Source organism: Lissotriton helveticus, chromosome 4_1, assembly GCF_964261635.1.
Source record: "Lissotriton helveticus chromosome 4_1, aLisHel1.1, whole genome shotgun sequence".
Lineage (NCBI taxonomy): Eukaryota > Metazoa > Chordata > Amphibia > Caudata > Salamandridae > Lissotriton > Lissotriton helveticus.
Window position 1 is genome coordinate 1,367,951,140 of NC_136063.1, and position 25,024 is coordinate 1,367,976,163.

The 25,024-nt window shown below is 45.0% G+C and overlaps 1 protein-coding gene across 2 annotated transcripts in view; it reads right to left on the bottom strand.

Moving 5' to 3' along the window:
• The window catches only part of ATXN1 (ataxin 1), a 1,154,375-nt gene that overhangs the window by 319,346 nt on the left and 810,005 nt on the right, over positions 1-25,024 (bottom strand). For both annotated transcript variants that reach the window (XM_078687925.1, XM_078687926.1), the window contains exon 6: positions 511-577. The gene's annotated coding sequence lies outside the window, so the exon portion shown is untranslated. The remainder of the gene's footprint in view (positions 1-510; positions 578-25,024) is intronic.

Genomic DNA, 25,024 nt, shown 5'->3' on the forward strand with positions numbered 1-25,024 from the left:
CTCCCCTTACGCACAGCATTCACCGCTCCCATACCTTTTTTAATACTCTTCGACCACTGTATCATATACATGAAGCCCGCCCACAATTCTGAATTCAAAGCAGGTGATGATATTTACTTCTCTGTCATTTGTTTTTTTAACCACAATACCAAAAAAATAAATGGGGGGCGCTTTTTTTTTTTTTACATTTTTTGTTTATCATAAAGCCTGCTACTAAAAATGCAATTTTGTGGACTGTTAGAAATCCCGAACAAAGCTACAGTGCGAGTGGGTGGATGGCTACAACTGTGACTTATACTTAAGCGTGTGTTTCGGCATTCGGCCGTGGAAACAAGAATGTCAGTCCGCCTGCCAAAGGGCGACACCTCCCACTCCCGAAGCCTGGTATGAGCCAGGGCGTGACGCGCCATGAAAGAAAGGGCTTGGCTGAAATATTATAGCACCCCGAACATCTCTGGGCGGGAAAGCGCCGAGAAACCCTTGAACTTCAAGTCTGGTGAACACACTGACCTGTACAATGGCCCCTTCAGCGTCCTCGGTCTTCGGAGGCGGGAGGGACGGCGTCGCCTGTGGGAGCCTGAAAGAGACAGTTCAAGACGCGGTTAACATGGCCGCTGATTGCGCCAGCTGCCCTCTTAAGCTGCGCGGTTGTGGCGGAGCTCTCTAGGAAGCGCGAACAAGCGATGCTTTCTCTGAATGGAAACTCTCTCAGCGCACATCAAAGGCTACCTGGGCCTGGCAGGGAGATCAGCTGAGCCTCCCTGGCAGCCACTCAAGACGCAGGGCTGTGAACTGGGTGTAAAATGGAAGCGCTCCATAGACGGGGGACTGCGCGTGAGGTGTTTAGGAACATGTCTGGGCAACATAGAGGTACGAAGTGGAGGGCAGGAAAACACCCTCGCCACAATTTTTTTTTTTTGCATGGGGAGGTCAATCTTGACAGCACTCCTGCCGTGACGTCCACTGCCACGAGGAGGTGCTCTGGACTGCAGGGTGGCGTGGGAATCTTTGGTAGGGAACAGGAGCCCCCAAAATCCCACACAAGACCCAAGCAGTGCCCTGTAAGTTGGGCAGTACCAGTGAGTGTCCTAGAAGTGGTCCTTGTGTGTGCCTCCCCCACTCTGGAGATGAAAAGAGAGAGCTAACATTGGCAAAGCGAATAGGTTTCGTGTATGCGTGCAGTGACATAGAGTGTAGTGGCAAAGTAGAAGGTTGTATAGTATAGTGGTTTAAAGTGCAGTGGTGCAAAGTAGTTGGCATAGGAGCGGTGGCGGAGGATGCATTTATTTTGACTAAAGTGGTGTAGAGTACATTGGCCTAGAGTGCATTGGTTTTCGGTAAAGTGGTGTAGAGTGCAGTGGTTTAGAGTACAGTGACATCCGTAGACTGCGGAGGCGTAGAGTGGCATAGCATAGAGTGCAGTGGCATAGAGTGGCATATAGTAAAGTAGCATGGAGTTCAGTGGCGTAGAGTAGATTATTTCAGAGTAGAGTGGAGTGGTACAGGGCACAGTGCAGTGGCATGAAGTAAGTTGTGCAGAATAGAGTGTCGCAGCATTGATTGCAGTGGCGTAGTATGGAATGACACAGAATGGACTAGAGTGGCGTAGAGTACACTGGCACTGCCTAGATTGTTTCAGAGTAGAGAGAAGTGGTGTAGAGTGGAGTGGTATAGAGTAGTGGTATAGAGTGCAGTGTTGCGGAGTGGAGTGGCCTAGACTGGAGTGGTGTAGAGTGCAGTGGTGCATAGTAGAAAGGGATAGAGTGTACTGGCATACAGTAGAGTGGTGCAGAGTAGAGTAGCAAGGCATAGTGTGCAGCGTTGCACAGTATATTAGCGTGGCATAGAGTGCATTGGTGTAGAGTGCAGTAGAGTGGTGTGCAGTGGTGCAGAGTAGAATGCAGTGGCATAGAGTAAGTGGTGCAGAGTAAAGTGGCCCAAAGTAGAGTAGAGCAGGGTAGAATGTCACAGAGTAAAGTGGCATTGAGTGCACTGTTGTACAGTGCAGTGGCGTAGTGGTGCAGAGTAAAGTGACAGAGCGCAATGGTGTAGAATTGCGTAGAGTGCAGCAGCATAGAGTATAGTGGCGTACAGTACAGTGGTGCAGAGTAGATTGGCATAGAGTGCAGTGATGTAAAGTGTATTGGTTTTGAGTAAAGTGGTATAGAGAGCATTGGTGTAGAGTGCAGTGGCATAGAGTGCAGCAGTGTAGAATAGAGTGGCGAGGTGTGGAGTGGAGTGGTCCAGAGTGGAATAGCGTGGCATAGACTGCAGTACCATAGTGTAGATTGTTTCAGAGTAGAGTAAAGTGTCATATAGAGTGCAGTGGTGCAGAGTAGATTAGAGTGGCTTAGAGAGGATAGGCATAGAGTACAGTGGCATAGAGTAGAGGCATTCAGAGTAGAAGGGTGTAGAGTTCAGTGGTGGAGAGAGCAGTGTTGCAGAGTGGAGTGACGTAGCACAGAGTGGATTGGTGCATTGTAGAGTGGAGTTGCGCAAAGTAAAATGCCGTAGAGTGCATTGGCACAGAGTGGATTGGTGAAGTGGCATAGAGTGCAATGGCACAAAGTGCAGTGAGTGGCATAGAGTGCAGTGGTGTAGAGTTGTGCAGAGTAGAGTGGTGCAGAGTAGAGGGGTACAGAGTTGAGTGGGGCAGAGTAGAATAGAGTGCTTAGAGTGCAGTGACAGAGGACAATGGTGCAGAGTGACAACATGCAGTGGCATAGAGTAGAATGTTGAAGAGTATAGTGGCGTAAAGTTTAGTGGTGAAAAGTAGTTGGCATAGGTACAGTAGCCGAGGGTGCATTTGTTTGAGTAAAATGGTGTAGAGTGATTTTGCATATAGTCCACTGGGTTAGAATAGAGTTGCGTAGCGTAGAGTGCAGTGGCATAGAGTGGACTGGCGCAGAGAGGGGCAGAGTATCATAAAGTGCAGTGGCATAGAGTAGATTGTTTTGGAGCAGAGTGAAGTGGAGTGGTGCAAGGTAGAGTATAGTATAGTGGTGCAGTGGCATAGAGCAGTGGTGTAGAGCAGAGTGGTGCAGCGTTGATTGCAGTGGTGTAGAGTGGAGTAGAGCAAAGTGGCATAAAGTTCAGTCGTGTAGAGTAGATTGGTTCAGAGAAGAGTGAAGTGGCATACAGTGGAGTGGTGAAGGATCAAGTAGAGTGGTATAGAGTAGTGCCAGAGAGTGCATTGGTTTAGAGCGCAGTGTTGCAGAGTGGAGTGACATACAGAGGACTGGCGCAGAGTGGAGTGACCTAGATTGAAGTGGTGAAGAGCACAGTGTCGGAGAGTGCAGTGGTGCATAGTAGAGTGGGGTAGAGTAGAGTAGAGAGGCTTAGAGTTAAGTGGCATAGAGTGCAGTGTCAGAGTGTAGTGGTGTAAAGTAGCTTAGTGGCGTAGAGGGCAGTAGAGTGGGGTAGAGGGGTGCAGAGTACAGTGCAGTGGCATAGAGTAGAGTGGCGCAGAGTAGAGTAGCACAGAGTAGAGCAGCATAGAGTTTAGTGACAGAGAGTGAGGTGGCAGGGAGTGCAGTGCTGTAGAGTAGATGGTCGCAGAGTGCAGTGGTGTAGAGTAGAGAGGCGTAGGGTGCAGTGGCTTATAGTGTATTGGTTTTGAGAAAAGTGGTGCAGTGGCGTGGAGTGAGGTAGAGTGAAGAAGCATAGAGTGTATTGGTTTTGAGTCAAGTGGCGCATAGTGCAGTGACATGGTGCCAAGTGGCATAGAGTTGAGTAGTGCAGCGTGGAATAGAGAGGTATAGGCTGCAGTGGCATAGAGTGGATTGTTTTGGAGTAGAGTGAAGTGGCGTAGAGTGCACGGGTATAGAGTAGAGTGACGTCCAGTTCAGTGGTCCAGAGTAGGTTGGAGTGGCTTAAAGTGGATTGCAATAGAGTTCAGTGGTGTAGAGTGGCATAAAATAGAGTTCAGTGGCATAGAGTGGCGTAAAGCAGAGTATATTGGTGTTGAGTAAATTGCTGTAGAGTGCATTGGAATAAAGTGCAGTGGCACAGAGTAGAGTAGAGTGGAGTGGTGTTGAGTGCAGTGGCACTGAGTGCAGTGAGGTAGAGTAGATTGTTTAAGAGTAGAGTACAGTGGTGCAGAGTAGATTAGAGTGGCGTAGAGCGGATTGGCATAGCATGCACTGGTGTAGAGTGGAGTGGTCCAGAGTAGAGTGCATTGGCGTAGAGTGGAGTGTCATAGAGATCAGTGTTGTAGAGAAGGGTGTTGTGGTGTAGAGTGCAGTTGCAAAGGTGCAGTGGTGCATAGTAGAATAGTGCGGAATAGAGTGCATTGACATAGAGTGGAGTCGAGAGGCGTACAGTGAAGTGGTCCAGAGAAGAATGCAGTAATGCAGTGTGGAGTGGAGAGGCATAGTGTAGAGTAGAGTGGCATGGAGTGGTGCAGAGTAGAGTGGAGTGGGAGAACGTGCAGTATGCATGGTATGACAGCATAATGCCATTACAGGCAACACATCTTCAATTGAAATAACCATTACATTTGCACTCACATACAGTTTTACTGATAAAAGTATATAGCATATAAACGATAATGTGTGGAAATGTCATCACCCAATGTACTGATTAGATCATCAGCACAGTTCATTAGAAGAAAACAAAACATTGTACAGCCTTGCTCAAGCAGTTCCCCCAGCAGCTAGCTTGAATCTCACATAAATCCTCTCACTTTCATCATCAAACTCCGTTGAAGAGACAGCCTGGCATTTGACCTATGTCTTTGAATGCACAGCAAATGTGACAAGATAACAACAAGAATTAAAGGCCTGTTTACAGAAAGCAAATTTGTGGAAGAATACAGTAAACATGGTTTGGGCAACGGGAGGGACAACCTTGAGCTGTGTATGAACTGGAGGCCCAGGGTAAAATGGTGGTGGTCTAACTTGGTTTAGCTCATGGGTACTCACTAACTTTCTCTCGGGGGCCAAATTTATAGTGTGGTTTGTGGCAGAGGGCCGCACCGGTGGGGGCGGGGTCAGTGGGGGAGGGGCTAGAGCAACAAAACAAAAAACTGGGACTATGAGGTTGAACACAGGCCTCTGCAGCGGATGCATTCGTCCACTGAACCACCAGACCCAGAATACACACATCTCTCTCTATCCCTCTCTCTCTCCATCTGTCTCCCTCCCTCTGTCCCCCTCCCTATCTCCCTCCCTCTGTGTTTCCCTCCCTCTCTCTCTTTCTCTCTCCCTCTGTCTCCCTCTCTCTGTCTCTCTCCCTCCCTCTGTCTCCCTCCCTCTCTCTCTCCCTCCCGCTGTCTGTCTCCCTCCTCCCTTTGTCTCCCTTCTCCCTCTGTCTCCCTGCATCCGTCTCCCTCTGTCTCCCTGCGTCTGTCTCCCTGTCTCCCTGCCTATCTCCCTCCTCCTTCCATCTGTCTCCCTCCTCCCTCTGTCTGTCTCTGCCTCTGCCTGTCTCTGTCTCTCCCTGCCTCTCTCTGTCTCTCCCTGCCTCTATCTGTCTCTCCCTGTCTCTATCTGTCTCTATCTCTGCCTCTGTCTCTATCTGTCTCAGCCTCTATCTGTCTCTGCCTCTATCTGTCTGTATCTGTCTCTGCCTCTATCTGTCTGTCCCTGTCTCTATCTATCTCTATCTGGCTCTGGCTCTGGCTCTAGCTGTCCCTGTCTCTATCTCTGTCTGTCCCTATCTCTGTCTGTTTCTGTCTCAATCTGTCTCTGTGTCTTTATCTGTCTCTCTGCCTCTATCTGTCTCTGTGTCTCTATCAGTCTCTGTCCGAACAGGAAGCTTCCCAAACACCCTTAAAAGTCAGCTGGGAAAGCGCGTACAGCTGACTTTTAAAGGACCTTTTGGGTAACTTTCTGAAGGTGCCCTGACGTCACAGAGGCCGCAGTAAACACAGAAGATGGCCACAGGAGCATACATAGTGAATACCTATTTAATGCGTATTCACTATGTATGCTCCTGCGGTCATCTTCTGTGTTTACTGCCGGCCATGGAAACTGCAAGGCAAGGTCCGCGGGCCGCCAGCGAAGGCGTGTCTGCTCGCTGGCAGCTCGCGGGCCGCACTATGAGTACCAGTGGTTTAGCTCAATTGGCCAGCATTCTTCCTGGTTCCAATCCATCCTTTCCATGTTCCTGCTCTCTAAGGGAGTTCAATTCCTACAAAAAAACTGTCCTAACTCCAGGATCATGATGCCCATTCAACAATGGTAAGTGCACAGTCTACTTCTGCCAGTGCAAGCATAACTGCTTAAAGTGTGGAGTTGTCAACTCTTCCTGCAATGTTAGAGTGTGGAGGCAGATGTAATCTCGGGGGCTTGTAGAAGCACAATGGAAGACGAGCATTTGAGGGGAAGACATTTAACCCAATTCAACTACAAGACTGTCTTGAGGCCTTTCTGACCAGGAGAGGGCAAGGAAGATCATAACAGGAATCAGAGATGGCTTGACGATAAAAGGTCATGATTCAAATGTGGGCAGTTGGGCACCCAGCTTAAAAGACTTCAAAGTAAATAAAAGCATTGTGATGGAAACGCAGGGGAAAAAAAGGGTGGGAGAGATGAGGGAGTCAGGTCCATTGCAGCATATTCCATCCCAGGCTTGAAGATTTTACCACGAGGCACGGTTTTAACAAAAAAAAGGAAAACGGGGAATTCCAGTTATTTTCCTCATCTGTTGCGGCCACAGGGACAGTTGGTGAATGACTTTATTGACCAGGCAGATTTGTCAGCGTGGTACTTACACAGTGTCAGATTTGTCAAAATAGCAAAAGTGATGTTACGTTAGCATTCAACTGCTGCTGGTACATCCAGGCGACTTTCATTTGTTGGGCTTTCCAATTTAAGGATTCTAGTCTGTTTTGAAACTCAGGATTCTAGTCTGTTTTGAAATTAGTATGGAAAGGGGGATTGAAACCTGTTAGGACTCTAAACATCCCTCAGACCCTTCTTTGTTGTTAGTACTTTCCAATTTAAGGTCAGATGTTGGGTGACCACTATACATGCAGTGTATGTTCTCTGAGACCGATCGCCATGCATCGACTGAGCACATGCAGTACTATCTCAACAGCTTCTTGGGTGGAGACAAAGAGGCTGCTGAGATGCGTTGAAGAACTGGCAGAGGAAATCCGGGTGTGCTGCTGTAAAGGAAGAAGGAAGGACCTTATAAATCATTAGTGTAATCTTTGGAACACATGAGGTTCTTCATATCTTGAATAGACTGGTAAATAAATTGAAGAACGGGAACAGATATGGACAGAGATAGTCCTAGAACTTCCTGATGTGTGCATATTGTGGGATGGTGCAGCGTAGGGATTCTAAACTCAAATGGCAACAATAGTATGAAGTGAGGCAAAACGTCACAGAGTGACAAGGAGGATGGTGAGGACCTGAAATTGCTTGGAACATTTCTCAACTGCCTCCAATTTGCCTGTGGATAGTAGCCATCTTTTTTGATGAGGGTGGGTCAGGTTTTCGTCTGTTGTGGGATCAGCACTCAAGCGTTGAGGAATTAAACTAGTCACAAGTGGGGGCGTGGCTAAGCGCCCGACGCGGATGGCAGCACAGGCGTAGAGGCTCCGTCCATACCGGAGATTACCGGCGGTTCGCCTCACCTCAGTGCACCAAGGAGACCTGTCTTCAACGGCGGAAATGGTCGGGATTCATTACAGCTGGACCCCGCTCCTCAACTGAGCCGTCTTCTTGAACGAGCGCCTGCTTTGTCTCCGGCCGCGGCTCTTCCCGGTCGCGGCCGCCATTTTGTTTTCTCTCCGGCGCTCGCATCAGCTGTGCTTTATGCCGCTCGCACTTCAAACGGCTCACATGGCTCATTTTTCATGCTGCTTTTCTTCATCTCCTAATGAGGACTTCTTATAACTAATACAGGTGACTTTTTTTTCTTTTTCTGGCACTGATTTTATGGTGTTTTATTCACTTCACCGTTCTCCTCAGGCTTGGCGGCCATTTTGCTCCTTTAAAGGCAGTTTTGCCCTGGCACGTTGTGGATGCTGCTCTTTTCATGTAATTACCTGGACTTTTGGCTGCTCCTCTTGGTTGTTTTAGCTCTCTTTTTGCTTGACCCTCAATTGGCTCTACTCTCAATCTTGAGCCCTTGCCCTTTTGTCTCAGCTACACTCCGTGCTACTTACTTGCTTCATTCACCTGCATTTCCATGGCGCAGCGTCTTGACAAGCCCCCTAAGCGCAACTACGTCAAAAATTCGAAATTATTTTCGGCGCTGGCTCAGCTGGAAGCTTCTACAGACCTTCCTCCTGCTATCACGACAGCTGACATGGAGGCTTCTCCTCAGGTTGCATTAAAAGCTAACCCTAAAAGGTTGAAGAAGGACCCACCCTCCCCCTCGAAATCCTCCTTGACTATTTCCATCGAACTACTTCTTGAAGAAATCCGAGCCTTGCGCCCTTACATGGAAGATACTAATGCCAAGTTGCAAACGCTCACTGACAACTGGTCCAACATCGACGCAAGGGTTCCACCGTGGAAAAAGATATCTCATCTCTTCAGGAAACGGCTACCAAGGTTGCTCACATGGATCTTCAGATTTCCTCCCTTCAAAAGCAGGTTGAGGACCTTGAAAACAGAAATAGACGCAATAACCTACGCCTCTACGGCCTGAAGGAGGGCAGCGAGGGGAATGATCCTATTGCCTTTTTCAAATCCTTTCTTCCTAAGCTACTGCACTTACCTGAGGATACCTTACTCAACATTCAGCGTGCTCACAGGCTTGGCCGACTTCCCTCCTCTATCTCTGCTTCAACTAAGCCTAGAGGGGTGATAATGTATTTCCTTGAGTTCACGGACTTGCTGAAGGTCCTCTTGGCAGCCAAAGCATCGCCACGTATTACTTGGTCCGGATCTACCTTATTCTTTGCTCAAGATTGCGCTAAATCCACGGCTGCTCGTCGTAAAGCCTTTCTTGACATGAGAGCGGATCTTCGTTCCATCGGAGCCAGATATGGACTTTTTCATCCTTGTCTATTTAAAGTCACCTATAACAACACAACTACAACTTTTGAAGACCCTGTACAACTCCAAAGTTTCCTGAACTCTTGTGGTTCTGCTGGCATGGAGTTCTCCAGTTCCTCTTCTCCGTTTCCACCATGACTTTTGTTGTAGTTTTCACTGATTATTCCATGCCATTTTGTTCACTGTTTACCCATATTTACCTAGTTCCTAACTCTTAGACTCTCAGCCGAGTCTATATTTTTCTTCCTTGGTTTCCGCAATAGTTGTATTCATTCCTTTTTCTTGTGTTGATATGATATTTGTTGGTATTTTCGCTGTTTATCGTTCTCTAACCCTGTTACTCTCCTTTCTCCACAGATTATATTTGGCGTTCTGTTCTGTCTTCCCCGGTTGGACAACTCGCTGCCCTGTGTACCCGCCCTTCGTTGGTTGGTCTTACCTCCCTCCCGTTACATCCGTATTGTCCCCCTTCTGTCCCGACTTTTGATCGTCTTCCCTCTTCGACATCCTTTGTAAGTACCTCCCCTCCCCTCTTATTTTACCATGTTACCATGTTTCGCATTTCTTCTCTTTTTTGTACCCTTCCTGACCTCTTCAATTATTCTGGTGTCAGTTTCGTCTAGATTGTTTTTTATTCTCCTCTCACTTCTCTTTCTTCCTCTTTTCATCGTTCTTTGGTTTCCTATATTCAGACATTTCTTTCTCCTGTACTTTACTCATAGTCTATTTTGCTTCTTCCTTTTCTTTATTACGCATTTTTCATCTTGTCATTTCCCTATTACATTTTGTGTACGACTCTTTTTGTTTCTCCATTTAGATGATTTCACTTCATCCTGGTTTACACCTGTTTTTCTATCACAGCTCACTCATTCTCCTATATCTTTCTTTTTCTCCATCGCATTCTTTGATATCGCTCTCCATGATGTCTTTTTTCTTCTGCTCTCCTATGTTCCTTCTTATTTCTTATATCACTCTTTTCTATCGTTTCTTTCCTTTCCTTCAACCATTCTTTACGTTGCTGTAATCCTATTCTCACTTGTACTTTTGCTTCTTTTGATTACTTCCTACTTTCTCTCTCTTGGCTTCCTTTCTTCCTTTTTTTTTCTCCATTTTTTCTGTTTATGAGGCTTTACTTTTGTTCATTATATTTTTACTGTTTTCCCTCATTAATTTTCCTTGATGTCAATACGTATTGTTTCTTGGAACGTTAAAGGTTTGCATTCCCCCATTAAAAGGCAGAAGATTCTTTCCCATCTAGCTAAACTGAATGTGGATGTTGCCTTTCTGCAAGAAACCCATTTATCTGACATTGAAGCTGCTAAGCTTAAAAGAGGTTGGGTGGGGACTGTTTTTTCTGCTCCTGGTGATGGTAAAAGAAATGGTGTTGCTTTGTTACTTCGCAAGTCTTTTTCTCATTCAGTTTTACAGTCCGATTTTGACCCTGAAGGCAGGTGGTTATTTGTTAAACTTTCCTCAAAAGGTATCCCTCTTTCCCTGCTTAATGTTTATGCCCCCACTGGTGGGAATCCTACCTTTTGGAGTACGTTTGCCTCCCGTATCACTGATTGCATCGATGATAATTTCATTTTAGCAGGCGACTGCAATATGCCTTTGGACCCCTTCCTAGATAGACACTCCAAATCTCTTTATGTCCCTAACAAGTCTCACAAGCTTTTTACGCACGCCATTTCTCAGCACAAGCTTGTTGATGCTTGGCGATTATGCAATCCGACCTGTAAGGAATTTACTTTTTACTCTCCGGTGCACCACTCCCAATCACGTATCGACTATATCTTCCTGTCTCACCACATGTCCCAATCCCTCACCCAGGCTGACATAGGCCCCATAATGTTTTCTGATCATGCCCCAGTTTTAATTAATATTGATATTCTACCCAACTCCAATGGACCTAAGAGGTGGCGCTTCAACAACACTCTTCTCCTCGACCCCAAATTCACTACCTCCTTTACCGATTTTACTACTGAATTTTTTGTTCTCAATGACACTCCCTCTTTAGCTGAACACACCATCTGGGATGCTTACAAGGCTGCGGCCAGAGACTTCATCATCAGACATGTTGCCGCAAAACGTAAAACTGTTCGTAAACGTACTAGTGATCTTTTATCTCAGATCAAGCTCCTAGAACATGCTTTTTACACCTCCCACACTCAGGAAAGTTTAACAGCTCTTGTTGATGCCAAAATGAAATATAACAAGCAATCCACTGAAGATGCCTCACTCTACTTACTAAAATCCAGTTCGAAATTTTATGGTGGGAAAAATGGGGCGGGGAAAGTTCTTGCTAATTATTTGAAAGTTAAGCAAAACAAATTGAATATTGAGTCTGTTTTTGATGTTAATTCAGTCCTGCAACACAAAGATGTTGATATCTTGGAAGAATTTTCTCGTTTCTATTCTATACTCTACTCTTCTGTAACTCAACCCTCTGATCATTCTCTCTCCACTTTCTTTGCAAGCATTCGACCCCCTCCCAATTTTCCTGTTGACCTTTCTACCCTTGAAACCCCCATCACTGTTCGCGAACTACATACTGCACTCCACTCACTTAAAAGAGACAAAGCTCCAGGCCCAGATGGGTTTACAGTCGAATTTTACCAACATTTTGCAACGCTTTTGTTACCCAAATTACATTGTCTCCTCAATTCCTTTAGAGCCAGTGGTGCATCCTCGGGCACTTTTTCAGATGCTTACATTTGCATTATACCCAAGGAGGGGAAGGACACTCAACATTGTAAAAATTACAGACCAATATCACTTGTTAAAATCGACTACAAATTATATGCCAAATCTTTAGCCATCAGATTAGATCCTTTTCTTCCAGAGCTCCTTGGTCCCGAACAATCTGGATTTGTTAAAGGTCGCTTCATTACCGATAATACCAGACTCCTCTTCAATGTCCTTTCCAAGTCTTCCCGTTTTAGTGACTCCCTAGCTGCAATCGCCTTAGACGCTGAGAAAGCGTTCGATAGAGTGGAATGGTCTTTTCTTTTCTCTGCACTAAAATGTTTTGGGTTTGGCCCTAATTTTATTTCCCTTATCTCCTTCCTTTACATGAACCCTAGAGCAGCAGTTTGCGCCAATGGCTTGATTTCTTCCTTTTTTAGCCTCGGTAGAGGTGTTCGCCAGCGATGCCCTCTTTCACCTTTCCTCTTTAACTTGGCCCTAGAACCTTTTCTATCTAAACTACGTCAAAATCCGAACATTCATGGTTTTCCACTTTCCCATTCGCAGGTTAAACTAGCTGCTTATGCAGATGATATTTTACTCTTCATTTCCAATCCCTCTGATTCCGTTCCCGCTTTCCTTGCCGAAGTCAACGTTTACTCTCGGCTCTCTGGATACAAATTGAATAACGACAAATGCGAAATCCTTCCCCTCACCAAATTCACCTTCAAATCTGATTTTGAGACATCCGATTTGAAGTGGAGCCCGGCCCATATAAAGTATCTTGGTCTGCATATAACCTCTTCTATATCAGATACCATCTCACTTTGCCTTAGCCAATGTACCCAAAAACTATCAGACCTTACTTCCAGATGGCACCCTCTCTACCTCTCCTGGTGGGGTCGTCTCGACACCATCAAGATGATGCTTTCTCCAATCGTCCTCTATACCATTTTAAATATTCCTGTTCCTATCCCTGCCAAATTCTTTACTAAAATCAACACTATCCTCTCCTCCTTTTTGTGGTCTGGTAAGAAACCGCGTATGTCTTTACTACGATTACGTCTCCCCAAATCAGAGGGCGGTGTTAATTTTCCAAATTTCCCTGCCTACCACAAGGCTTTCCTCTTGAAACAAGCCTCCCTCTGGCTCAAAGATCCTACTGAGCCTCTCCCCCTTTGGGCTGAACTTGAACGTCTTTCTCTCTCTCCTTTCTCTTTTGCCGAATATCTCTCCTTTTCCCGCAAACCTCAATTTATTTCTACTCCGATTCACAAATATACTGCAAAACTACTCCTTGCATCTGCTCCAGTTCCCCCCTCCTCTGTTACTGATTTCCTCAACACCACTATTTGGTATAATAATAGCATTCTCATTAACCAGAAGCCATTTTACTGGAAAACTTGGAGGCAACGAGGCCTGGTTTGGGTCTCCCAACTCTTCAATGGAACTGTTTTCAAGTCTTTTTCTCTTCTTAGCCGAGATTTCTCTCTCCCTTCCTCCTTTGCTCGCAAATTTCTCTTACTCAGGACTGCAGTTATGTCCGTATATGATACCCTTTCTCACTCCTCTCCTCCAGTTGTTTCTCTTAACCCAACTACATCACTCCATTCCCTACTCCGTTCAGGCCCCTCCGCTTCCTCCATCTATCATTCCTTTCGCACACCTCCGTTACCCCGGCCGAAATCCACGGTGGAAGAGCAATGGGAATCTGACTTTGATACGTCCTGGCCAACTTCCCTTTGGGATAAACTTTGGACTAAACTCCGCAAATCCTCTAGAGCTGCTTCTCTGACACAAACACTATTCTTTATTTACAATCGACTCCTCTACACACCTTCTCTTCTTCATAAGAGGTTTCCCTTGGTTCCGGATCTTTGCTGGTCTTGCTTCACCCCCAACGCCACGCTCTTTCATATGCTTTTTCTTTGTCCCCTTACATACATCTTTTGGACTAAAGTATGGAACCAAATCAATACTATATTTCAAACTTCTCTCCCTTTCTCTCTTACTGATATCTTCCTTGGCTCACTTTCCTCTTCTTGGACTGCTGTTGATTCAAATGTTCAAATCATTGACTTGTTATTAGCTGTTGCATTCCAACAGATCACTGTTAATTGGAAAAATTCAAATGCCATTACTGTTAAAGCCTGGTGGTTTAATGTTTGCTATAACCATAGACTTGATACTGCATTTGTTTATCCACTTACTCTGGCCCCGAAAAGACACGCCTTATGGCTTCCCATTACCATTTACCTTGATGTTTGTGCCAAACGTTCCTCTCATCTGCCCCCTTTTCAGCAAGAGGTTTCGAAACCTCCTTAAATTACCTTTCGTTCCTTTCTTCTCTTTAGAAGCTTTTTTTTTCCCTCCCATAACATTTATTGTCTTACCTCCATTTACATTGCCTCACATATCCTATATCCCAAGCCTCACCTCCATTTTCTCTCTCTCCCTTGCAATCTTTTACTTTCTGATATTTATTGTTGTAACCTAATTTACCCTGCTTTCTAGATGATAATGTACCTCATTTCTTTTTCTGTAATGACACCTTTGTTATTCTAATAAACTTTTACTTGAACTTTAAAAAAAACTAGTCACAAGTCAAACAGCACAGCACTGAATTTCTGGAGTGTCTCCCTGTGGTTCTGGCAGTGTGTTTGGAGGGCAAGGAAAGGGTAGATAAGAGGATACCTTTTTAACTGTGCACCCCAGCGCCCAGATTACTCCAGGGGTGTCAGTGCCATGCTCTACAAACGCTGTTGAGTGTTATAAATGAATATGAACATTTGTTGGTGTGGTGGACAGATTGTTCCGAAATACCAACGTGTTTGGTAGTGCTTAGGATGTGCTGTCATGCCTGAAAGGGAACAAACTGTTTAGGGGAATACAGATTCTAAGCTTGGAAAACAGATTAACTGATGTTTTTATCTCCTTTACACTGGTTACTCTGAAGGCGAGAGAACATGCAACCCAGGTTCTACTAGACATCTGAAATGTAGAACAAAAGGCTAGGCACTTGGTAGAGAGTTCACTAGCTCTGACTAAGAAATAGGTCCCGAAATACTTTGTCAGAATCGAGACAATATGAAGTAACACAACAGAAAAAACTCTTGAGAGGAGAAGGTTGATGCTATAGGATTCCTGGGGGAAAAACACTGATATGGTTATCTCCATCAACGACTTCAAGAATGATGGAAGGCACATATTCTGCAGGAAGTATTTCTGGGGAGTTCTGTAGAGAATACCGGAAGGTTGGGAAATAAAAAATAGAAAAAGCTTGGGTGCCAAAAGGGCCATCACCAATGTTAAAAGACATAATCACACAAGAATCCAAAACATGTAAATCACAGTTACCAGCAATATTGTTGTGTTAGGTTTTTAAGTGGTGCTTTCTGGGGCCCTTAGCTCACAGACATGCACAAAAGAGATGTGGCATTCTGCAACGGGGTTAGAAGATAAAAATGAACAAGAAGGAAAAGGGGTCAAGACTGAGCCTTGATATTGCCCCCTTAGCTACACTGAACCGAAGTACTGAGGCCATGACTATGGAAGTTCTACTAGCCGTAGGACAGTAGAAAGTGTAAAGGAGAAACGGTCTGGTGTCCTCAGGAAGTTTTGAAAGCATAAGGAAGGCCCACAAGAAAGTTTTGGACCCATTCCTTTAAGCTTAAGACAGCCATTGAAAGGGCACAAAGCATTGAAGGGAACTAAACCAAGCAATACATTAGGGAGATGGGGGTCAAACACACTTAAGGATCACCAGAGCCTGTAAATTTGGAGAATGTGAGACAGGAGACGTGTTGACACCATTAGCTTGTATTGTTGTTTAGGATCATTGGCCAGTGACTACCCTAAAATGAAAGTATGCGTTTGTGGTGATTCAGTTGTACATTATATGGGGTTCATGGTGGAAACATTTAATTTGGCAGATTTGGGGTAGCTGCCTTTGAGGAATCACAAGTACAATGTTCATCCAACGGGGTAGGAGAGAGCCCTAGTAGTTGCCAATACAGAGTGAATCAATAAGTGGGCGTCCAAGCCAAAAATGATTGTGTTACACCCGGGTGAAAATTTCTTGGTTCAAAATATGATTTAGCCAAGGAAGAAATGAAGAGATTGCAGGAGCAAACAAATGAAGAGGCTGTTGTGAGAGCAAAGATGATTGGTAAAGGAAGAAGAGACAGGACGAGGCCAGAAGGTGCAAAGAGAAGTGTACCAGTAGGGAAAATGGACAGTAAAGGAAGTGGGTGGAGCACTGCTGGAGCATATAGAGGAATGCTTTGATAAGAGTAGTGGATGAAGAGACATGGAGTTCCAGCAAGCATTAGGTAAGGGTCCTAGAGTGCAACCAGATGGAAAACAATGGGTTGAGGTAAGCAGAGGGCAGGGGATAGAGATGGGCCTGAACAGCCGACTCAAATTTCACACACCCCAAATGACCCTATGATAAGCCCAGCTCTCCTACTCCGTGGTCCCCACACCAGAAAGACCAGATCGGGAGGCCACTCCTTCTACTTCCTCACGGCCAGAGCCTGGAACGCCCTTCTGCTCCACCTAAGAGAGACAACACCGCTCCCCATCTACGCAAGAAACCTCAAAACCTGGCTCTTTGACAGACCTCCCTCCTTGATGGACTGGAACCTTCACCCGCCCCCGCCCCCCCCCCCCAACCCCAACCCCCCCCACAGCACCTTGAGACCCTTACGGGCGAGTAATCACACTCAACAAACGCTTGATTCATTTATTGATGGGGAAAGGAGATCTAGCAGCAGAGTCTTTTAAGGGCAAGGGGCCCTTCTATATGGGCTCTAAGTAATGGCTGAGAATAAAGAAATGCAGAGTAACAGAAAATGGATGTGGCAAGCAGCATCCAATGTGTTACAAAGATGCTTACAGCAGTTTAAGACATCTAAATAGACAAGTCGAGCTGGACACTACAGAGAGGGCCTGACCTGGCTTTAGCAGGGAAGTTGAGACATACATGTAGAAGTGTTTGCCATTAGATACTTCCTTGCACATTCACAAATGTATATCCCATGGCCTACCAACCTCCAACTTTCTGATCTATTTCAGATCCCATCTTTTCCACCGCAGTGGCATAAGATGTGCTCCATTCAAGAATAGTCCTAACATGGAATGCATGTAAAAGGGAATAGAGAGCACCTTGTGTCACTGCTGTACCATGAAAAAGAACATGGCTTGTGTTGAAATGACTGGGAATGCTATAACAACTACTAGTTATCTATTGCTTTATATTGCTGATAGATCTGCGCTGCTTTGTCTTTTCGCTAACATACATCTTCTTTAATCTGTATAGCCCGTTTTGCAGCATTTTCTAAACAATACCCAATTGCAATTTACTCTGTGCTAGACTTCTGTATTATGGTGGTCAAGGTTATAATGCTATTATCATTGGGTGCCAGTTTATTACCTGTTCTGTTCTATAAGCACACGCAAACAGACAATCCCTGTATTGCTGGACAGGTACCGAGTGGATCCCCAAATATAGGCTACTTGACCGCACTGTAGAAGCGTTGACTGAGTTTTTAGACATATAGGGCCAGATGTACGACAGGATTTTGCATGCGCAAACGGGTTTGCAACCCGTTTGTGCACGCAAAATACCTGTGGGCCATGTACTAACACTATTATGCGTGTCGCAAAAAAATTGTGACTCGCAAAATAGTGTTTAGCGACTTGCAATTAGGCAGGGGCGTTCCCAGGGCGTCCCTTCCTAATTGCAGATCTATGTATGAATGTTTTGTGACAGCAATTGCGGTCGCAAAACACTGGTAATTCACTGCCCTCTACAAGAGGGTGGTAATGTAGTCACAAATGGGAAGGGGTCTCCAGGGAATCCCTTCCTCTTTGCAGATGCAGAGGAAAATATTTTTAGGGGCAGGAAGTGGTTCCAGGGACCACTACCGGCCCTTTATAAATGAAACGAAAACCTTTCATTTAAGGAAAACAGGCTGCATAAAAAAAACCTGCTTTATTTAAAAGCAGTCCCAGACATGGATGTCTGCTGATCCCAGCAGGCCACCATACCTGGTAGGGCCTGCCATTCTCAATGGGGTCGCAAATTGCGAGTGCCTCATTAATATTCATGAGGCATGCAATTTGCAACCCCATTGAGATTCGCAAAACAGTGTCTCAGACACTGTTGTACATCAGAAATTGTGACTCGCGATCGAGCGGAAATTGCGACTCGCAATTTACAATGGTCGTTCATCTGTCCGATAATGGTCTAAATCAGTAGTGTTTTCTATGAGTGGGGCCCCGGTCTGCAACCGGAAACCAGGCAAGGGGACTGGCTCAAAGGAAGTGGGCATTCCAATGGCAAGTTACATCTATATATATCTTTTGCACTTTGCTCTAATCCCAGGGAGGGGTTTATACTTTCGGTGGTTTGGCTTGAACAGCAAGTAACTTGTTTGTTTTGTAGACTCTCCCTGTGGTGTGTTTCTTTTCATTGTTAGGCGTGTGCTATTGGTTCCTTGACGGGACAGTCATTGAAAGCAAGAAGTATTTTTTCTCAGCCGATCCCAAGGCAAGGGATTGAGTTAAGGTAATTTTCGCAGATATCATGAAAAAAATAAAGGTACAGAGGAAGGTGTGATGACTCTGGTGGAAGAAGATGTTTGACGCACAGACAGTGCATCTATCAGGTGTTTAATGGTGTATCTTTCTGCCTCCAGGGCCGCTACAACTACTCTCAGATTAGAAAGCGGGTTATTCAATTTCTTCTCTAGAAGGTTAGGACGGACACTTTGCTATGGGCAGCGTGCCAGTTGTCCGCCATTTTGAGGCAGCCACTCATGGGGATTCAGATGTAGAAAGATGACATCCCTGTGGTATAAAAAGGGGGACGTAAGAGTCATATTTCACACTGTATAGCATTATCACTCTCAAGCGTGAGTGATTGACACAAGAAATGCGAGAAAATGAATAGGTTAATAGCAAAAAAGAGACAGAACGTTGCCAACTCTGGTACCTGTGCAGGAAAACAAACAAGCTAATAGGTTTCACCTATGCAAGATCTATTGTTTTTATCAATGTTTTTTACACATCCTGCATACCAGACAGCTCGTCAGCGAGGCCCAGACATAAATTCAGTGGCTAGCGTCTGTAATGGTTAAGAATAAAGTGCAAGAAAAGCTCGACCAAGGCACCTAAAATGGTAGGATTGCACAAGTCACTATGTTTAGTGGGTGCCACCATTCTCTCAATGTGCGCATCACGACATGTCCAACACATGACTATAAATATTTGGACGTATATTTATATGCTGGGCATTAATAATTAGGAAAAAGTATGCCTCCTAGGGTCACACACACAAATGCTGTAAATGAGGCTTTTTAGTATTTGTATTAGATGGTCCACCATGATGATGTACTTTTTTTCCGTTTTCAACTGCATTTATTATAGTGATTAGCCTTGTAAAATATGTAAAATTTGATTATGAATAGTATTTCGTTTTTATTTAGATTGATGATGTGTACTTTTATGGCAATTGCCCAGTAAAGGATTTGAACTGAACTTAATATTGCCATATATTAAGGGACTTCTCTTGTTGAACAGAAGCACACGGATATTACTATGGATGCAGAGAAGAAACACTGCTTTTTAAACCGCTCTCATCCTGCTAGGGGTGGGCCAGCTACCAAAGATAGGGAGAGTCAAGAAGTGTCTGGCAAAACCACAGTACCTTGTGCAGCTTTACAGTTTACTTACTGCTTACAAAGGCAAGCATGCATGGGTGCTGGTGCAAGCAGTGACTTGGGGAGGGGCTCTGGGTGCAAGCAACGCCGTGGAAGGGTTGTAACGGAGGAGGGGAGCCCGTCAGAAAACATGTGCACTCTTATGGAGTGCTAGAATTTAACAAAAAAAAAATACCTTGAGAAGCATTCGGCCAGTGGAAGGACACAGGCTGCTGACCGGTAACAGTGCTTGGTCCCTGCTCCAGGGAACAGCCAAACATCAGGAAGAGGAAATAGTAAGGGAAACCTGATGACGTGAAACCTGGTGCTGCTGACCAATAAGAAACAAGAAGTGAGAGTGCCCACAAAGTCAACCAATGATAAGTAAAAGGCAGGCTGTAAGCCCCAAAGCCGACCAGTGGTATGTAATAACCATTTAAGATTTTTTTTTTTTTATTACAATAGATTTCACAAGCACAGCTGTGCAAGAAAAACCTAAAAAGCAAGTCACAAATTATGCACACCCAATATGCTTTCTTAATTCAGTATAGATACAGTTTGGCACGTTGTTGGGTATTGTACATCTCAGGAGACAGATTATTCATGCAGACAGGAGAAGCCACTCCCCAATAGGATGGGTGCAAAAAGGAAAGCCCCAAAGGCATTTTCTAGAGGTAGAGGATTTCACCCAACGATATTAAGTGAGGACAGTCTGTACACAAAATAGTGAGTTGGGATGACACAGTCTACATGGTGCAAATTGGTACTATTTGCGTAGATACGAAAACGGAACGGTGGCAGCCACTTAAGACACTTTTACAGCTATGGACAAACATATATAAAACAAGACCTTAATATTATTCCTGTGAGAAATGCTGCCACTGGTTTAAGGGGCAAGCAGGATGAGGGCTGGGAGATACATAAGTGACCAAGAACTTGGTGTGAGCAGGTAGTATTCATCTCCGACACACAACTTAAAGAAGTCGGTTAACTGGAATGCCTAAAAAAGAGAAGGGGAACATGTTTTTTTTGGAAGGAGAGTAGAAGTAAAGGGAAATGTTTATGAATAATTTGTAATTTTTTACAGCACTAGCTACAGCCATCTCCATAGTGAACTATCTAACAAACAGTATTATTCCCCAGCACAACATACTCATTTTATCAACTTCAGAAGTCTGTAAATGTGAGTAAGCCCCACCTAGATTTCCACCTGTGGCCTGCAGCTTACAGACACGTGTCAGTGGCAAGCATACTCCTCCCTGAGCAGGCAGCCCAGCTGGAATTAGTACACAGTAGCAAGTGGTCCTTTTCACAACAGCACCAGTCCTATGCTGGAGGTAATGCAGCATGGTTGTGGGGGCAACAAGGAAAACTAAAAGGTGGCGGGATGGCTGCATGAATTAACCTCAGCCACTGGTGTAATTACTGTGGGCTGCAATCCAGTCCATCGTTCTTTCCTCCCACCCTGCCTCCTCAGACCACAACCAGCGCGAACAGACAGGGTACGTCGCTTCCAAGTTGAACAGAAGGAACCTAGACTAATTTTTGGCCTATTTGGGCCTCGTCAGCAGGGAAAAACGCAAGTCCTATAGCACAGTGCACATAAGGAAAGTTAAATATTTCAACTAGTGATAAAAATAGTCATAAAAGGAGTACCCTTTTTTTTGGTACTTATTTGGCGATGATCCGATTACATTTACTGTGTAGTTTTTGTTGTCACACTCATAAATTCCCCAATCCAGCTACTTAAAGCAACACTGAGACTGTACTATGCCCGAATTTTGTGTCACAAACTTGACCAGTTGTATTTCAGGGAGCCCTGCCCAATATGCAAATCGCATGCCTGAGAAGCACGCCTACATGGTCAGGGAATGTCATGCAGACAGACCAGGCCAAAGCAGTGCTTGGACACTGTGGGCAGATAATGACACAACACAAAAACATTATTGGTAACTCGCAATTGTAGCAAGTGCAAACAACTGCAGAATGTTGTTATTATCACCCAGAAACCCGTAGCGGTGACAGAGCTGTGCTTTACAAATGCTGATTGATTGATTGATTATTGAATGCCTACAACTTTTGAATAATGCCTACTTTTCACATGTACACCCAGGTCCCACTATGTATAATTTGATGGCTAGCCTTTGCCAACAAAGTGGGCCACCATGCCAACTCCTTCTACCAAAGTCCATCTTGCACCAAGGTGGTTCTGCTTACTTTCCTGATGATGCGCTCAGAGACAAAATTAGGTAGCATTCCCTGTACTTTGTCTACATACTTGTGGTAGGTTGAGTTGCTCCTGGGATCTTGCTGCCATTCCCAGTGGCCCTTAAGATGCAGTATAGTTACTCGGCTGCTACTGGTCTAAGGGCAGCAGACAGAATAGCTAACACTTATAGCCAGCCACCTATACAACAGGTACATTATGTTTTTTAATGGTTATTAAATAAATAACTATACAGCCATCTTTTACCAGATGCACCAAAGGAATAAAAGAAGTCAATTCATTTTCCAAAGTGTGTTTTCTTGCCCTGCTCTGAATATTATGAGGCATGTAGTCCTCAAATTCTAAAAAGCGGTTAAATTAGGTTACTTTCTATATAGCTGTATTAGTCTATTACAAGGAGTTTCCCAGGGTTTCAATTTGTCTCCAACACACTTTAATGTTTATTTACAACCTCTCTAGCCTATCCTAAGAAGATTTGGAATACTATATATACAGATACACGGATGATTCCCACATCTGGTTTAAGATTATGTGCTTGATTTGGAGTTCGTCAAGACTGATATTCCGTCTGCCTCACTGCAACTGCCGCAAGATATATAGTGCACTTGTTATAAGGCAGACAGGATATACGTCACGTTTGTGATGGAGTAACCCACCCGCCAAACACTAAATCAGGCCCTAAATCTTCGAGTTACATCTCTTTGCTCTCTTACATCCTAGAAAATGCACAAACATCGATTTCTAACCAGCACTTTAAACTCAACCCTTCAAATACAGAGTTATACCTAATCCTTCCCAAAAAAATAGGTATCACCTGAAACCCCTACATACTTCTACTCCATCCAATTTTGATGAAAAATCTCTGGTAGTCAATGGAGTTAAGAAATGATGAATTTTTCTTCCTTAGAACCTCCTACATTTAAACAAAGAGCAGTGAATGAAGCAATCCTTCTCTTTTTGAAGAATCTGGAATTTTCTACCATCAACTCTATGGTCTTCTCCTAGTCTTGCAACTTTCAAGAACGAGGAAAAGGAATCGCGCCGAAAAATCAAAGAGATTCGCAGCAAGTAAATGGCGTGGTAGCACTTAGCCCAGTCGATGAAGCAGAACAAATCCGCTCTCACACAAAAGAAACGTAAACGCCAAGCTGAGGGGGAGACAATAGCACAGTGAAGGGAACTAAAATAAACCTCAGCACATTTTTCCCCATAAATGAGTCACCTCCTCTATGCCAGCATCATGGAACTGCATGTTACTCCCTCTTCACACACATGCGCTCCTCTTAGGGGAGACACATGTTTGACATTTTCGAATGAAGGCGACTTCGAGCGGCTGGAACACCCACCCGTCGGTTATGGAATGAATCAATATATAGAGAAAAAGCATACGGATAAACCCTCAGGTCGTTCTTTCAATGCAAATATGTGAGTCATTTGTCTGCCAGCCGAGCAGCTGTGCAAGAAAAAAAAAAACAACCATTGGAAAAACCAACAGCTCTGGCGTTGCCCGCCAGCCTTTTAGCTTCGTCAATGCTTGTTTAGTTTTTCCATGATTTTTGCAAAAATAAGTTTTGTTGGGGAATGTGTCTGGTCATCCACAATCTAAAAAAAATTGACTCAAAGTAAAAATATCTTTGGTCTCAAAAAGCACAAATTGCTATTGGTGTCCCTGGTACGTAAGGGAACAACTTTGGCGGCATTAGGATGGCGGGCGGACTTTGCCTGCCTGCCATCCTCCCGGGGATTGGGACCGCCCGCCATATGGGGGCACGGGTCCCGTGGGGGGGGATTAGGATGCACCCGCCACACTGGCGGGCGAATCCCGCATTTTTAACATTGCAGCGGCAGCACCGCCCGCCGCAATGTCAAAAATGCATGTTATGCATTTGCATACACAAAGCGGCAGGCACCGCGCGGTGCCTGCCGCATTGTGTATGCAAATGCAGGGGGGTACCACTGGTACCCCCATGTGCACCTCCCACCTCGCCTTCCCCATGGGGGCCCACAGGGGCCCCCAAAGTTAAGACCGCCTGCCTTTCCGTGGCGGCATTGCCGCCACGGAAAGGCATCTCCCAAAGCCCATCCTAATATGGCTGGCAGTGTCTGATAGACAACGCCACCATATAAACCCTTTTCCGCCCCGGCCACAAGGCGACCGGGGCGTAAAAGCAGCGGATGGTGTTTCCGTCCGCCGCGGTCCCCCCGCCAAAGTAATATGGCGAGGGGGAAATGGGTGGCGGGCGGGCAAGGATGTCGGGCGGATCGCCACCGCCCGCATGGCGGTGGCGATCCGCTCGACATCCTAATAGGCCCCATAGCGTTTGGATATGCTCCTTATGAAAGGGCAGAATGCCATCACTAAGAGTGAAGTTAGCCATTGGCTGAAGTGAGTTGACCCAATGTCCCATGCTGTATGCTGTAGTGGGCGGTGGAAAAATGTGAATGGCACACCAGCAAATTGATGAAGAGGGGTGACTGAAAGCTCCCATTAGTAAGTATATTCTAAATATGATTTTAGAAAAACAAATGGTCTTGGCTAACGTCAGACTTAAAAGCGAATATTGCAATGAATTTTTTTAAACATTATTTTGTATAATCCTGAAAGACAGCCATCCAACCCAATGCAGAACAAAAAGATCTCTGAGATGTTATTTCCCTCCTCAAGCCCACTATATTTCTTTTTTCCCAAGTTAAAGAATTTAATATAGCACGGATCTACCTAGAAACAGTTGTGGTGAGACGTAGAGAGACTAATTTTTTTACAGATATTTTGGCACTGTGCATAGCAATGCATGGCGCGGAGGGTCTGTTCTAGAATGATTACAGCAGAAAGTGATGGCATGGTCACCGACAAATAACCCAGACAAATATGCAGATTATAGTGAGATATTAGGTCTATTTTATTTTGCTAATTAAACACAACGCTTTGTTTTTCTATTGTGTCTAATTTTGCATAATGAATACCTAAACCTGAGCGATGTGAGTCAGAGGAGGGAATCTGGAATTGAGACAGCAATGGCATGGCATTGAATAATTAGCATTTACATGAACATTACAGCTGTGGGCACAGGGAAATTTGTTTTTGTCAGATTATGCATCCTGGATCACGCTACTGGGGCCACATTATACATTGTGCCCCTGGGGCACAGTGGTATTACAGAAAAGGCCGCAGATGCTTGTGCATCCCCTTATGTAATACTGATAACACACATGTAGTGCCAGCGCTTTCATGAAAGGGCGTTCCCTCATTTATATGGGGGTGTGGCCCCATGCATATGAGGAAATCTCTTTGCCTCTGTGACTTCCATTTATTAAGGACACGGGTGCAAAGGCAAAGAAGCCGTCAGCAAAGTGATGCACTTCCAGTGGCCTCCTAAAAGCAGCCCTTTGGAGGGTAGAAAGGTGGTCCCATGGACCATCACAGGCACCCCCCTACCTGCCTGCACAGCGAA